Here is a 14,596-nt window from a genome sequence, read left to right as displayed (position 1 = left end):
TACTAGACTGTGTATATATTATACTTGAAGAAATTAGATTTGTTATGTACAGTTAAGTGTTTTTGAAACTCATGTCAAAGGGGGAGATTGTTGATCTTAGTTTGACAATTGAGTGTCAACACACTTAAGATATTTACTAAGTTCATGATGAGCTAGTAACACGTGTTGAGTATAATATGTATAGATGCTAAGTTGTAATGAGTGCTGAGTCACTCATGTGTTGAGCAATTCAAGTGCCAAATGAACAGTTGATGCCGAGCAAGTTCAAGTGTCGAGGAAGACAAAATTATAGTAAGTTTCAAGCATCAGTATTATCAAGTGCCGAGTAACATAGAATGGACCTAGTTGTTTGTGATGGAACAAACAACTATGTAAATTCTTTTTATGCTGACTTATGGATGGATCTTGAAACTTTGAAGATAAGATTGAATCTATTTGGTTTTCCTATGCAATCAGCATGAAACAAATTTAAAAAATGGAAGGAATTAAGTAGGAAAGTGAATGAATCTCTGATGTAGGAGCACCCAGAGGTATAAGGGCAATCCTGTGTCAACCAAAAAAATGTACTTAGACTTAGTTTTTGTTTCATGTGTTTTCATTTTTGGATACCCATTTGGGTCAAATCAAGGTTCTAGCTCTCACAGTTCTACTATTAGTGTTCTAAGATAGATTTATTAATCACCTTGGGATACGTATAAATGCCAAAAAAATAGGAGTATGTAATTGAGCCATAATTTTGGTGAACTAAAAGGTGTAATTTGGTCAAAATATTTTCATTTTAATTTAGAGCATTCCAAAAAAAGAATCAGGTCAAAAGGCCCCACGGTTTGAAAGTTATTGCAGTTTTTTGATTTCTAGAGACCTCCTAAGAATGCTTCAAAGTCAGGTTAGGGGCATTAAATGACCTCAAAAAGGGCCAAAAAATGGGGGATGAGAAAAGCTGGTCCATAGGTCTATAGAGTGCTTTGAGAGCTTTCCAAAAATGTAAATGGTTCATCAATCGGAGCTACGGTTCAAAGGTTATGCCTCTCGAAAGTTCAGTTATCGTTTCTGGATTCTTCTAATTTTGTGCTGACTTCTAATGCAACTTTTAGAGCCTTCTATTTGGTCAGTGGATTCCAACTAGCACTTTCTAGAATGTATTTCTAATCCTTAACCCTCTAGGGTCTATTTAAGAACATTTCTGGCATTGTAGAAGGCAGTTCAGAGTGGAGTTTGAGAGAAGGTACTGGGAAAAGAATTTATCTCCAGATTTATGATATTGTAAGGCCATAGGGCATGTTTTGGAGTCTATTTCTTTGCACTAAGTATAGTAGCATATTTTTACAGTTAATAAATTTTTTCCTTTCCTGTTGTGTCCATTCTATGCTTGGGTTGTGTCCCTATCAAGTGGTATCAGAGCTGATTTTCTTAAGTGTGTAGATAGAGCACCGACTGTAAGGCAGTTTGCACTAGGACTGTGTGGTTGTGGGTTTGAGTTAAGAAGATGCCTCCATGAAGAGAGTGTGGTGGAAGGGCTGGAGCTATTAATCCTAAGGAGGTAAGAGCCCTCCAAAGGCAGGTACAAGTGTTGTAGGAGTAGCTCTGTAAAGGAACAAATGTTGCTGCAGGCGACGAAAGTGAGGATGACAATGAAGGAGAAGAAATTGGACCAGAAGGAGAATTTGACATGGAAGTTCTAAATCAGGTAGAGGAAAAGCTTTTTAGGTCCATTACTAAGTTTGGGAAAATACCTACAATTGATGTGGGTGTATTTTCAGGAAATTTGAAACCAGATGAGTTGATTGACTGGATCAATGAACTAGAAGAATACTTTGAGTATGAGGATATCAAGGATCCAGATAGGGTTGAGTTTACAAAGGCCAAACTGAAAGGCCATGCCAAAATCTGGTGGCAAGAGGTTCAATTGGAAAGAAATAGAAGAGGAAAGGATAAGATCACAAGGTGGGATCACATGGTGGACAAATTGAAGAAGCAGTTCATTCTTGTTGACTACGAGCTTGATTTGTTTAGGAAGATGCATGGGTTAAAGCAAACAGGAAAATTAGTCCAGGAATATATAGAGGAGTTTTATCGACTTTTGATTAGAGTAGGGCATGCAAAAGCAAATAAGGAGAAGGTTGCTCATTATATCAGTGGGTTGCGACCTAGCATCCAGGAGGAATTAATTTTGGTAAGAATGACTAGCGTTGAGGCATACCAATTTTCCCTACGAGTTGAAGAGAAGCTAAATAAGAGGTTTGAAGGGAGACAAAGAGGGCATGGTCAAGGAGGAAGGGGTAGTGGTAGGTCATTTGGAGGCTGAAATGAAACCCAAAAGAAAAATGAAGATGTGGGTACTAGCAAGAACTAGAAGAACGAGGGTTTCTACCGCTCTCGAGATCAAGACTTTAGAAATCAGAGAGGAAGAGGTAGAGGATGTGGACAAGAGGAGGCTTCTATGGTACCTATTTCCATTGCAATGAAGAAGTTTATCGTGCCTTTGAAAGCCCTCAACGACAAGGAAGGACAGATAGGAGAGCTAAGGGTCAAGCTAGGGTTGCTCATGTGGATGAGGATGCACAGTCATCACATTTAGAGGATGTAGAAAGAGGAGAGACTTTAGTAAATGAAAGGGTCCTACTAAGTGGTGAGATTGAACCAGGACAAAGGAGGAGTCTATTTCATACCAAGTGCAAGTGTGAGGATAAATGTTGTGATGTGATCATTAATGGTGGTAGCACTGATAACTTGGTATCAGAGGAGATGGTCTCTAAGTTGAAGCTCAAGAGGGAGAAACACCCCCAGCCCTATCAGATTGCTTGGGTGAAGGATGATCATAAGGTCCTGGTAAGTGAACAATGTTTAGTGAAATTCAAAATTAGGAGTTACCATGATGAAGTTCTCTGTGATGTTATTCCAATGGATGTTTGCAATCTATTGTTGGAAAGACCGTGGTAGTTTGATAGGCATGTAGTATATGATGGTCATGCAAACACATACTCTCTAACAAAGGATGGAGTTTGCCACAAACTGAAGCCCATGAAAAAAGAAGGTGAAAAGCTATGTAGCAGTGCTATGATTTGTCTTGTTGATGGAAGGAATTTTTTAGATGGCACGAAACATCAGTGTATGTGCTATGCTTTGATCCTTAGGAAAGATAAAGAAGGTAGTAGTGAAATACCACTTGAATTTTTAGATTTACTAGGTGAGTTTGGAGATATCATTTCTGATAATGTTCCAGAAGGATTGCCACTAGTAAGGAAAATCAGTCATCAGATAGATTTAATCCTAGGAGCTAGTTTTCCTAACAAGGTTGCCCACAGGATGACTCCTACTGAAACTGAGGAGCTAAATAGACAGTTGCAGGAGCTATTGAGGAAGGGCTTGATTCGGGAGAGCTTGAGTCCATGTGTAGTACCAGAAATACTGACACCAAAGAAGGATGGAGAGTGAAGGATGTGTACAGACTCTCAAGCTATAAATAGGATAACCATCAAGTATCGGTTTCCTTTGCCAAGAATGGATGATCTTATGGACTACTTGAGTGGAGCTCAGTACTTCACAAAGATAGATCTCAAGAGTGGTTATCACCAGATACAGATTCGAGAAGGAGATGAGTGGAAAATAGCCTTAAAGACCAAGGATGGTCTTTATGAGTGGCTAGTCATGCCCTTTGGATTGACGAACACCTCAAGCACCTTCATGTGGCTTATGAATGAGGTACTTAAGAAGTTCTTGGGAAAAAAATTTATTGTCTATTTGGATGATATTTTATGTTTTAGCAAGACTTGGGAAGAACATTTATTGCATATTCATAGTGTCCTTGAAAGGTTAAGGGAAGAGAAACTATTAATTAATCTGAAGAAGTGTATCTTTACAAAAAGGGAGTTAGTCTACTTGGGGTTCATTATATCACCTGAAGGTCTCAAAATGGATCCAAAGAAGGTAAAAGCCATCTTAGAATGGCCTACTCCAAGGTCTTCTACTGAGGTAAGATCATTCCATGGTGTAGTTAGTTTTTATAAAAATTTCATTTTTATAAAAATTTCATTAAGAATTTCAGTGGCATATGTGCACCCCTGACTAACACAATAAGAGGGGATAGAAAAGAGTTCAAATGGACTGCGGTAGCTGTGAGAAGTTTTGAATTGCTGAAGAAGAAGGTGACAGAAGAACCTGTGTTGGCACTTCCAAATTTTAGAAAGGTGTTCTAGGTGGATTGTGATGCTAGTGGCAGTGCTATTGGGGCTGTATTAAGCAAAGAAGGTAAGCCTATTGCATATTTTAGTGAAAAATTGAATGATGCAAAAAGAAAGTATTCTATTTATGATCAAGAGTTATATGCAATAGTTCAGGCCTTAAATAAATGGAGGCATTATTTATTGCCAAAGGAATTTGTTTTGTATACTGATCATCAAGCATTACAATACTAAATAGCCAAGGTAAATTGAATTAGAGGCATATGAAGTGGGTAGAGTTCTTGTAGAGCTATACATTTGTGTTGAAGCATATAGAAGTGGAAAATCTAATAGGGTTGCAGATGCACTAAGTAGGAGACAGTTGTTGCTTACAGTAATGCATGTTAAAGTAGTTGGGTTTGATGAACTCAAGAATCTGTACCCTGAGGATCCTAATTTTGCTAAAGTGTGGAAAGCTTGTAAAGAGCCTGTTGCTGTAGATAGAACCAAGTGGCTAGACTATTTGATTCAGGATGGTATGTTATTCAAAGATAGTCAATTATGCATTCCAAGGAGTTCCATGAGGGAAAATTTGATTAAAGAGAAACACAGTGGAGGGATGGCAGGACATTTTGGTCGAGATAAGAACATTTCCATTCTTAGAGAACATTATTTTTGGCTTTAGATTTCACAAGATGTGAAGAAGTTTGTACAGAGTTGTCAGATTTGTCAAGTGGGCAAGGGATTTAGTCACAATACTAGACTATATCAGCCATTGCTTGTTCCATCAAAGCCATGGGAGGACATAAGTATGGATTTTGTTCTTGGATTGCTAAGGACACAAAGGGGTAATGACTCAGTATTTGTGGTGGTTGATAGGTTCTCCAAAATGGCACATTTCATTCCATGCCACAAAAGTCATGATGTTGTCCATGTTGCAGACTTGTTTTTCAGAGAGGTGGTAAGACTACATGGTCTTCTAAGGAGTATAGTTTCTGACAGAGATACTAAATTTGTAGGATATTTTTGGAGAACATTGTGGAAGAAGTTCAGAACATACTTGAAATTTAGTTCCACACATCACCCACAGACTGATGGCCAAACAGAAGTGGTAAACAGAAGTCTGGACAATTTGTTGAGATGTTTAGTTGGGAATAAGCCCAAGGGGTCAGATTTGATTCTACCACAAGCAAAGTTTGCTTACAATAACTCTATAAATAAGAGTACTGGTAGATCACCATTCCAAATTGTATATGGAAGTAGCCCAAGGACTGCACCAAAGTTGAGGAAGATAGAGCAAGGGGAGAGGAAAAGTGCTAAAACTGAAGAATTTGTTGAACATATCAAGCATCTACATGAGGAGGTTCAGGCACACATTACCAAGATGAATCAAGAGTATAAAGCTAGGGTTGATCAAAGGAGAAGACATAAGTAATTCCAAGTAGGGGATCTAGTCATGGTACACTTACAAAAAGAAAGATTTCCATCTCATACTTACAACAAGTTGAAAATGAAGAAATTTGGTCCCTGCAAAATTTTGAAGAAACATGACTCAGGAAATGCATATGAGGTGGAGTTGCCAGATGGTATTCACATTTCTCCTATTTTCAACATTGCAAACTTAACAGAGTATCATGATGATGGTGTAGATGAGGAGATGATGTTAGAGCCATGTCAAATTCTTGCTTCTAAGAAGGAGGAGATAGAAGACATTCTAGATCATTGTGTGGGCAAGAGTACCAAAAATAGGTAGTATGAAGAGTATTTGGTCAAGTGGAAAGGACAACCGATCGAGGACTCAACTTGGATATCAACACCTGAGGTTTCCCATTTGGAATTTCTTCTACCATTCATAAAGTGACAGGGTCACTTTTCAATCTACCCTGGGTATCTGATGCAGGAGCATCCAGAGGTATAAGGGCAATCCTATGTCAACCAAAAAAAATGTACTTAGACTTAGTTTCTGTTTCATGTGTTTTCATTTTTGGATACCCATTTGGGTCAAATAAAGGTTCCAACTCTCACAGTTCCACTATCAGTGTTCTAAGATAGATTTTTTAATCACCTTGGGATATGTGTAAATGCCAAAAAAATAGGAGTATGTAATTGAGCCATCATTTTGGTGAACTAGAAGGTGTAAATTGGTCGAAAGATTTTCATTGTAATTTAGGGCATTCCAAAAAAAGAATTAGGTCAAAAGGCCCCACGGTTTGAAAGTTATTGCAATTTTTTGATTTCTAGAGACCTCCTAAGAATGCTTCGAAGTCAAGTTAGGGGCATTAAATGACCTTGAAAAGAGCCAAAAAATAGGGGATGAGCAAAGCTGGTCCGTAGGGCTATAGAGCACTTCGAGAGCTTTTCGAAAATGTAAACAGTTCATCAACCAGAGCTACAGTTCAAAGGTTATGCCTCCCAAAAGTTTGGTTACCATTTCTGGATTCTTCTAATTTTGTGTTGACTTCTAATGTGACTTTTAGAGCCTTCTATTTGGTTAGTGGATGCCAACTAGCACTTTCTAGAATGTATTCCTAATCCTTAACCCTCTGGGGTCTATTTAAGAACATTTATGGCATTGTAGAAGGCAGTTCGGAGTGGAGTTTGAGAGAAGGTACTGGGAGAAGAATTTATCTCCACATTTATGCTATTGTAAGCCCATAGGGCATGTTTTGGAGTCTATTTCTCTGCACTAAGTGTAGTAGCATATTTTTATAGTTAATAAAATTTTCTCTTTCTTGTTGTGTCTGTTCTGTACTTGGGTTGTGTCCCCATTAATCTCAGTAATAGATTCATACCTAACCCTAAGAGACCAAAGTCTTCTTAAGAAAGATGAAACCCCAAAATTTAGTATGAACAAGGAAGTGATGTGAGAAAAAAATTGAAGGAAGGAAAGAGGTGAATTGATTAGAAAGAATTCAAGGTGACTTAGAAGTGTGAGAGAATTGAAGAATCAATTTGCAGAAAAGAGGAGAAGCCATACATCATTGATATAATAGATCAAGAGGATCAAGATGGATATAATTCTGATCTAAAATCAGCAAGGTAAAGTCGTAAGTTATCAGATCAAATAATCTACTGTTACTTTCTAACAACTATATCAGCAGGGTGAATTCCTTTGGACTAAGGTTAATTTAACACTCATTGTAAAATCCTTTAATAGGGTGACATTCCAAGTGAGTGTTTTAAAGTCCTTTAACCAGGCACACTTCTAACAGGGTGTTTCAAAATTCTTTAACAGGGTAGGATTTAACAATCCTTTGTAAGTCTTTACTAGGATAGGCCTTTCACAGGACAGATCATGAAAATGGTCAAACTATGTAACCTTAACAGTTGACACTTTATTGGTGTAGTAGTGAAGAATTGTGGTTGTCATCCCCACCCTAGTTTTACCTTCTCATTGGAAGGTTTCTGGGTAATCATATTTTGTGTTAAGTGTTTATGTGGATGCATTTTCTTTACATGTTATTTCAGTATGTTAATGTATGCATTGTTTAAATTAAAAGTTTTTAAAGATTGTACTTTGAATTCACCCCCAACCCCCCCTCCAAAAAAAATATATATATATATATATATATTCCATTTTTATTTCCAATAGTTTTACATTGCATGTTTAGATATAGCTTTTATACATTTCCATCATGTTGCAAAAGTTAATTAGGGTATTTTTCAACCATTCCTCTATCCCATTTTCCATAAAAAAATCCTCCTTTAGATATGTTTCCCCTAAAAGGAATTAATGTAGGGTATATGATGTTGCCTTTTCCTCTCTTGTGTCATATTATAAGGAACCATTAGAGAAAGGTTATGATTTTAACCTCTCTCTTAGCCTTCTCTTTTTGATGGAAAGTTAGAGATTGATGTTAAAATTTCTCCTAGTATAGACCTTATCTATGAGGACAGTTTTAGAAAGGATGATTTTCTACTTTCTTTCAATTCCTTTCCTTTTTCCACCATGGTGTGATTTCTTGATAGAGATATTATTCCCTATGATGATTCTCTTATTTGGGATGAACCATTGGGTGATGACATGGACTACTCTCTTCCTTAATAGGGAACCTTACTTAAAAATCACGATATCATAGATGACACATCTTCTATTTCATTTTCACTTGACATAGTTTATATTTATCCTTCTTCTAAAACATACCTTTCTTTTAGGGATATCTTAGCATGAGAGGAGGACATTATAAAAAATTTCATAAATGTAATCTTTCCTTCATTTCATGCTCCTACTAGGGGTGATTCAATAATAGACATCAATAATCCCTATTCTAAGGATTCCTTAGAAAAAGAGGATAGTGGTAATCTACTTAATGATCTCTCTTTTTGTGATGAGTCTATGGAAAAGAAAGATCTTAATAATTTTCATCTCAATCAACCTATTCTCATTGGCAAGGGTTACCCTTCATCAAATAAACCTATCATCACCTTTAAGGATTGTCCTTTAATAACTCTTAAAGGGAAATCTAGAAAATCTAAGGATTATCATATGGTGTCTCACACCTATCATACAAGGAATAATCCTCAACCTACTACCTCTCTTCCACCTTTCCAACCTATTCTTCCTCCACCACCTCATCTTTCTCAAAATCTTGGGTTTGATTATGATTTGGTATCATAATTACATAATATCTCTACCAAGATTTCTCTTTGGGAAATTCTTAAAACATCTACTACATATCATGAAGCCTAGAATCAATCTTTATCCACTCTTCCTACTTAATATCCTAATCTTGATAACATAACGACTTTTTAAAATTCATGAATAATACATTTTTCCCACCTCAAATTGTGTTTACTCATGATGACTTACCTCCTAAAGAGATTCAGGATCACTGTGACACTCTTATGGTAGTTGTCCTAGTCAACTTTATCCTTATTTGTTGAACTCTAGTTGATAATGGATCCAGGCTTAATATTTGTAGCATCAATATGCTCAAAGAAATCAATGTCAGTCTTTCACATATCAAATTTGATAGTATTCCTATTCATGGCTTTGATAATATTTCTAGTAAAAGTCTAGGCACAATTATTTTACATATCAAAGTAGGTGAAATTGTCTTGAATACTCATATTCATGTTATGCCTAGACCTCTTTGTTGCAATCTCCTTTTGGGTAGACCTTAGTTACATGCTATGCATGTTGTTCCTTCAACTCTTCATCAAAAATTCATGTTTATCTATAATGATATAATGTAAAATCTTCACAAAGACACTAAACCAAATATTTGTCTAAATATTGAGGGAAAAAAATCAAGAATCTAATGATGATCCTCCTTATACAAGTACCATTCTATGTGATGATTGTGGATCCTTAGATTTCACACCAACCTTTATTGGGGAATATAGAATTCAGGACTTGTCATTCATGAGAGATTGTGTAACTCCTTTCTTCACCAACTTTATTCTACTTTCACTCATGATAATTCTAGTGATAAAAATCATATTCCCTTAGGATATAGGGGGCATAAAAACTCTTTTGATACCATTGTCAATCATAATTTAAGATGTGTTCAACAAAATATTGATTCTCATTCTTTTTTTGTGTCCTCTCACATATTTTCTCCTAATAATCAAGATCTCATCTTACCTAAACTTCTTCGTTCTTAAGGTGATTGCTAGGACTAAATATAGAAAGAAACATAGTAAAAAATTCATGAATCTTCTATTTTTCATGTATCATCATTATCACAATCACTCTACTGATAACTATCAAGATCTACATTATAAGATCCAACAAATCATTAATAATGAGGTTATTAACATATCTCCTTATAATGAGATCTCTTTTGCTTCTAATTTCTTTAAATAAAATTTAAGTCCCTATTATGTTTCTCCATGCCTGCATGTAACATTGTTGGCCTTCTTTCTAGGGGCTCATTGTCATACATGGTTTTCTTTTGTTTTCTCTTCTATTTTTACTATACTAGGGGGCAAGGGACTCATTGCCTCTTTTTTCACTTTCTCGTTAATCCAATATTTTCTTTGGTTGAACATTGTTTTCTTATCATGTCACATCCAAACTTATATTATTAGCAAGTGGGTTCCCATTGTAGATAGATCACTTACCTTTGAGACTCATAATAGTGTATCCTCTTTTTTAAGGATTTCCTTTTTGAATTCTTGCATGGTGTCTCTACATTCTACCCTTCCACGATCTCATAGGATTTGTGACCTCTTTGGTTTGGACTGGGCATTGCTTGTGGATACCATCTTGATGCTAAAATTTATTTATGTTTATTCATCACTTCCTTAATATGCCAAAATAAGAACTTTTTTCCATCTTGGGGGGCGGCGGCGGGGGGCGGGGGGGGGGGGGGGGGGGTGGCATACATGGTCCCCTTATCCTTTTCATATATTTTTCAAATGCATCATATAGAGTACACTATCATGACACAACTTGTTGGGGCCAAATACTTTCTCTTTTTACATGTCTTGGATTGGTTGACTAGCATGCCACACACACTTGCTACACCATTTATCCTATCTTAGCACATACACAAAAAAAATTCATAATATAGGAGTACTATATCATGAGAGTGTGAAGAAAATGTTGTAGGACTGACTATTGAAAACACAAACTTGTTAGACTATTTGGTCCTACCTCCTTTTATTTTGTTTCATGGATTAACTATTGGGCACACAAACTTGTTAAACCATTCAATCTTATCCCCTTTTGTGTGATTCACAATAAGGAACATAAACCTTATTGGGAATGTTGATAACATTCACTTCGCTCTCTTTATTTCCTATCACTAACATATCTCTTATTTTTATTTTGGGATTTTATGAAGACTCAAGTTTCTTAGGGGCAAATACAGATTCTTAGTATAGCTTAGAGCACTTTAGCCTTTCTGGCTTAGTACGATATTTGGGTTATTGTCAAATCTATGCATTGCTCCTATATTAATGATTTATTTGTCTCTTAATTTATGATAAGATCATATTTCTCTTTTTATCCACTTTACCATGAGTTTGAGGAAACTCATAATTTTGCTAAAGTGGAGAAAAAATGTATTGTCTTAAAATGGATGCACTTGTATTTTAAGACATTTTAGTACCCTTTTCTATAATAGCCCTCTTGGACCATTGATGAGTATGTACTCAATTTATCTTTATATCCTCTCCTCTTCAATTTCACTTTTTTTAAAAAATCTCTTTCTTTTGGACATGGTCATCTAGATGTCATTTTGATACCCTTTTGACCATATCTCCTATTTAGTTCACTATCTTCCAGTTTTACCTATACCCTCTTCTAGACCTTTCTAAGGCCTTTCTGTCCTAACCTCTAGGACAAAGTAAACCTAGAGTGGACTAGGTTAAATTGGGATGGACTATGTTGACTGACGTTGACCTAGTCTATGATGGTTGTAGGTTTCAAGGCCTTAATATCCTCAAGTTTTTCTATAAGTTAAGAGTACTCCCCTATCAACCTGAGTTATTTTCCCACCCAAAAATACATATATAAGGAGTCTTGGGGGTTTAATTTTCATATCTCATATCATTCATTACATATCATACTCAATTCTTTCAAGCATTGAAGACAAGGAGTTCAAGCATTCAATCAAGCAAGCAAGTTTTCTTCATGCATTCAAGGATTCTTTGTGGGTATTTCGTCTTCAAGATCTAGTTTATTTTTGGTCATCAAGGGAGGAGATATACATTGAGGAATACATTATATTCTTCATTTATGCATACTTACATCCATGGATCCATGATTTAGTTATCGTAGATCCATAGAAATTGTAGAAATATCTTACATCCTTCATATTGATTTCAACAACTACAACATACATCACAAAAAAAAATTATTGAAAAGGGTTTCTACAAGAAAGGTGAATATTTAAATTTATCATTTTTCTTTTACATTTACATTTCTTAATTATAGTTGATTCCTTAACCTAGGGCTTGACCAAGGCAAGTCCTCCCCTAACAAAACCCCAAAAAACCTTATTTTCTATGTTGATTTGTAGGTTGGGAGCGAAAAGTAATACAAATATGGAACCTGCTATTTGCAAGATTTCTAGAGTCATCAATTTCATATCATTGAACTATGTCAACCTAGTTATAAGAAGTCTTCCCAAGCTAACCTAGTCATTTAGTCTAATATTATGGAGATATTTCTAGGTTTTGTTCCTTCCATCATTTGATTTTGAGATCTGTGGACAACTATTTAGATATAACTTAGATCTACAAGTTTTGGAGAAAAAACACATCCTTTTCTATAAATTTCAAGGTGAGTCATTTATATTTCATTTCCTTTCATATATTTACTCTATATTTACATCTTAATTGGGCTAATAGTGTTTTTGTCACCTCTAGATTTACATTATTTTAGAAATTAGTTCAATTCCACATTAACATTATCCTATTAAGGGCCAAAGAGACTACATTCCCTTGTATTTCATTTCTCTTCATAGTTAAAATTTAGTATTAGCACCCTTCTTCCTTTTTGTCCTAGCTAATCTATTTGAATCATAGGTGGAATCATGCTTGGAAATTCCCCTCTTTCTCCCACACACATATTTGAATGGCTTGGTGACCTTGTAAAGTGGAGGCCTACATTTTATTAAAGTGATTCTATTTTACCACTAAAAAAATTTGAACTTTGAGAACATCATGAAAGTTAGTAGAAAGAAAAGAGTAAGATATTTATCTAATATGAAAAAACTAGAGAATGTTGTGTAAAGAATGTTAGCTTGGTATAATGATGACAAAATCTATCTTTTCAAGTAAAACACACTCTTCAAATGATATCATAGAATTGATGCATACTGATCCATGTGGTCCAATTAGTGTTGACAATTACTATGGTGATAGATATTTCCTATTGTTTATTGATGTCTATTCAAGGATGGCGACTATTATGTTCATGAAGTTTAAATCACATGATTTTGATATGTTTAGATGGTATAAAGGTAGAGTTGAAAAGGAAACTCAAAAATATTTGAAATGTTTAAGATCTGATAGAGGCAGTGAGTTTATGTTTGTTGAATTCACTAACTTTCCATAAAATGGTATTAAGAGGTATTTGTCTATACCGAGGACAATACAACAGAGTGGGATTTCTAAGAGAATAAATAGGTCAATTGTAGATTGTGCAAGAACATTGATGATTGAAAAGGAGATTTCTCAGATATTCTAGAGAGAAGTAGTTAGCATTGTTGTTTATACTATCAACTAAGTTCAATTGAAGAGAGGAATAAACAAGGTGCCTTATGAACTTTGGTATGGTTACACACTAAATATAATTTATTTCAAAATCTTTGAAAGTATGTGTTATATTCATAATGATAAAATGAATGGTAAATTTTATTTTAAAGGAGATGAAGGTATATTCTTTGGTTATTCATCTAAGGTAAAATCTTAGAAATTTTTGAATAAATCTACTAACAAGATGATTGAAAGTGAAATTGTAAGCTTTGATGAGTTTACAAAGAATAATGTTGTGGAAAGAAACAAGGATCCTAAAGATTACAAGAAGTTTGTGTATGTGTATAAAGAGGCACCTGATACATTGCCTAGGTTATTTAGAGAAACAATGAGCACAAAAAAATAAAACACAAGTTATAGAATGCTTTTCTTAATGATTAGATAGTACAACCTAAGCATGAAGTTAAACCCCTACCAAATGGAGAAATTTCTAAAAATCAAAGAACTAAACCTCTATTGGCCAAATATGTGAGAAAGAATCATTCTGTTGAAAAAATTGTTGGTGATAAAAGTATTGGAGTACAAATAAGAAGTAATTTAAGAGATGATACCTATTTGATTCTTGATGTTTAACCAAGAATAGTTAAGGTTGCAATAGATTATAAATATTGGACAAATACCATGAATGAAGAGATTGATCAAATTGAGAAGAGAAACACATGCACATTAGTACTAAGACCTAATGACAAGAATATGATAGGAACCAAATGGATTCTTAGGAACAAAAAAATAAAAATAGAGAACTGATGAGAAACAAGGAAATATTATTTTGCAAAGGTTATGCACAAAAATAATGAATAAATTATGGTGAGACTTTTGTACCCATGGAAAGAATGGAAGGATTAAGAATTCTATTGTCATATGCTACATACAAAAAGTTCAAATTCTATCAAATGTATGTTAAATCTGCATTTTTCAATGAAATACTTGAAGAGGAGGTATATATTGAACAACCTAAAGGAATCATTGAACCTAAAAAGAAGAACATGGTTTGCAAGTTGAACAAGGCATTTTATGGATTGATACAAGCACCAAGAGCATGGTACGAAAGGTTACATTCATATTTGATTAAGATTGGATTTGATAAAACACGTGAGAACACTTATCTATATTTGAAAAATGATTCTAATGATATAGTATTGATTGCTGAAATATTTTATGATGACATTGTATTTGGAGGAAATGACATGTTGTGTAAGACATTTGTTGATCAAATGAGTACAAAT

This window comes from Cupressus sempervirens, chromosome 9 (assembly GCF_028749045.1).
Source record: "Cupressus sempervirens isolate cs-2001-9-10 chromosome 9, ASM2874904v1, whole genome shotgun sequence".
NCBI lineage: Eukaryota > Viridiplantae > Streptophyta > Pinopsida > Cupressales > Cupressaceae > Cupressus > Cupressus sempervirens.
Note: the sequence above shows the minus strand (reverse complement) of the source record.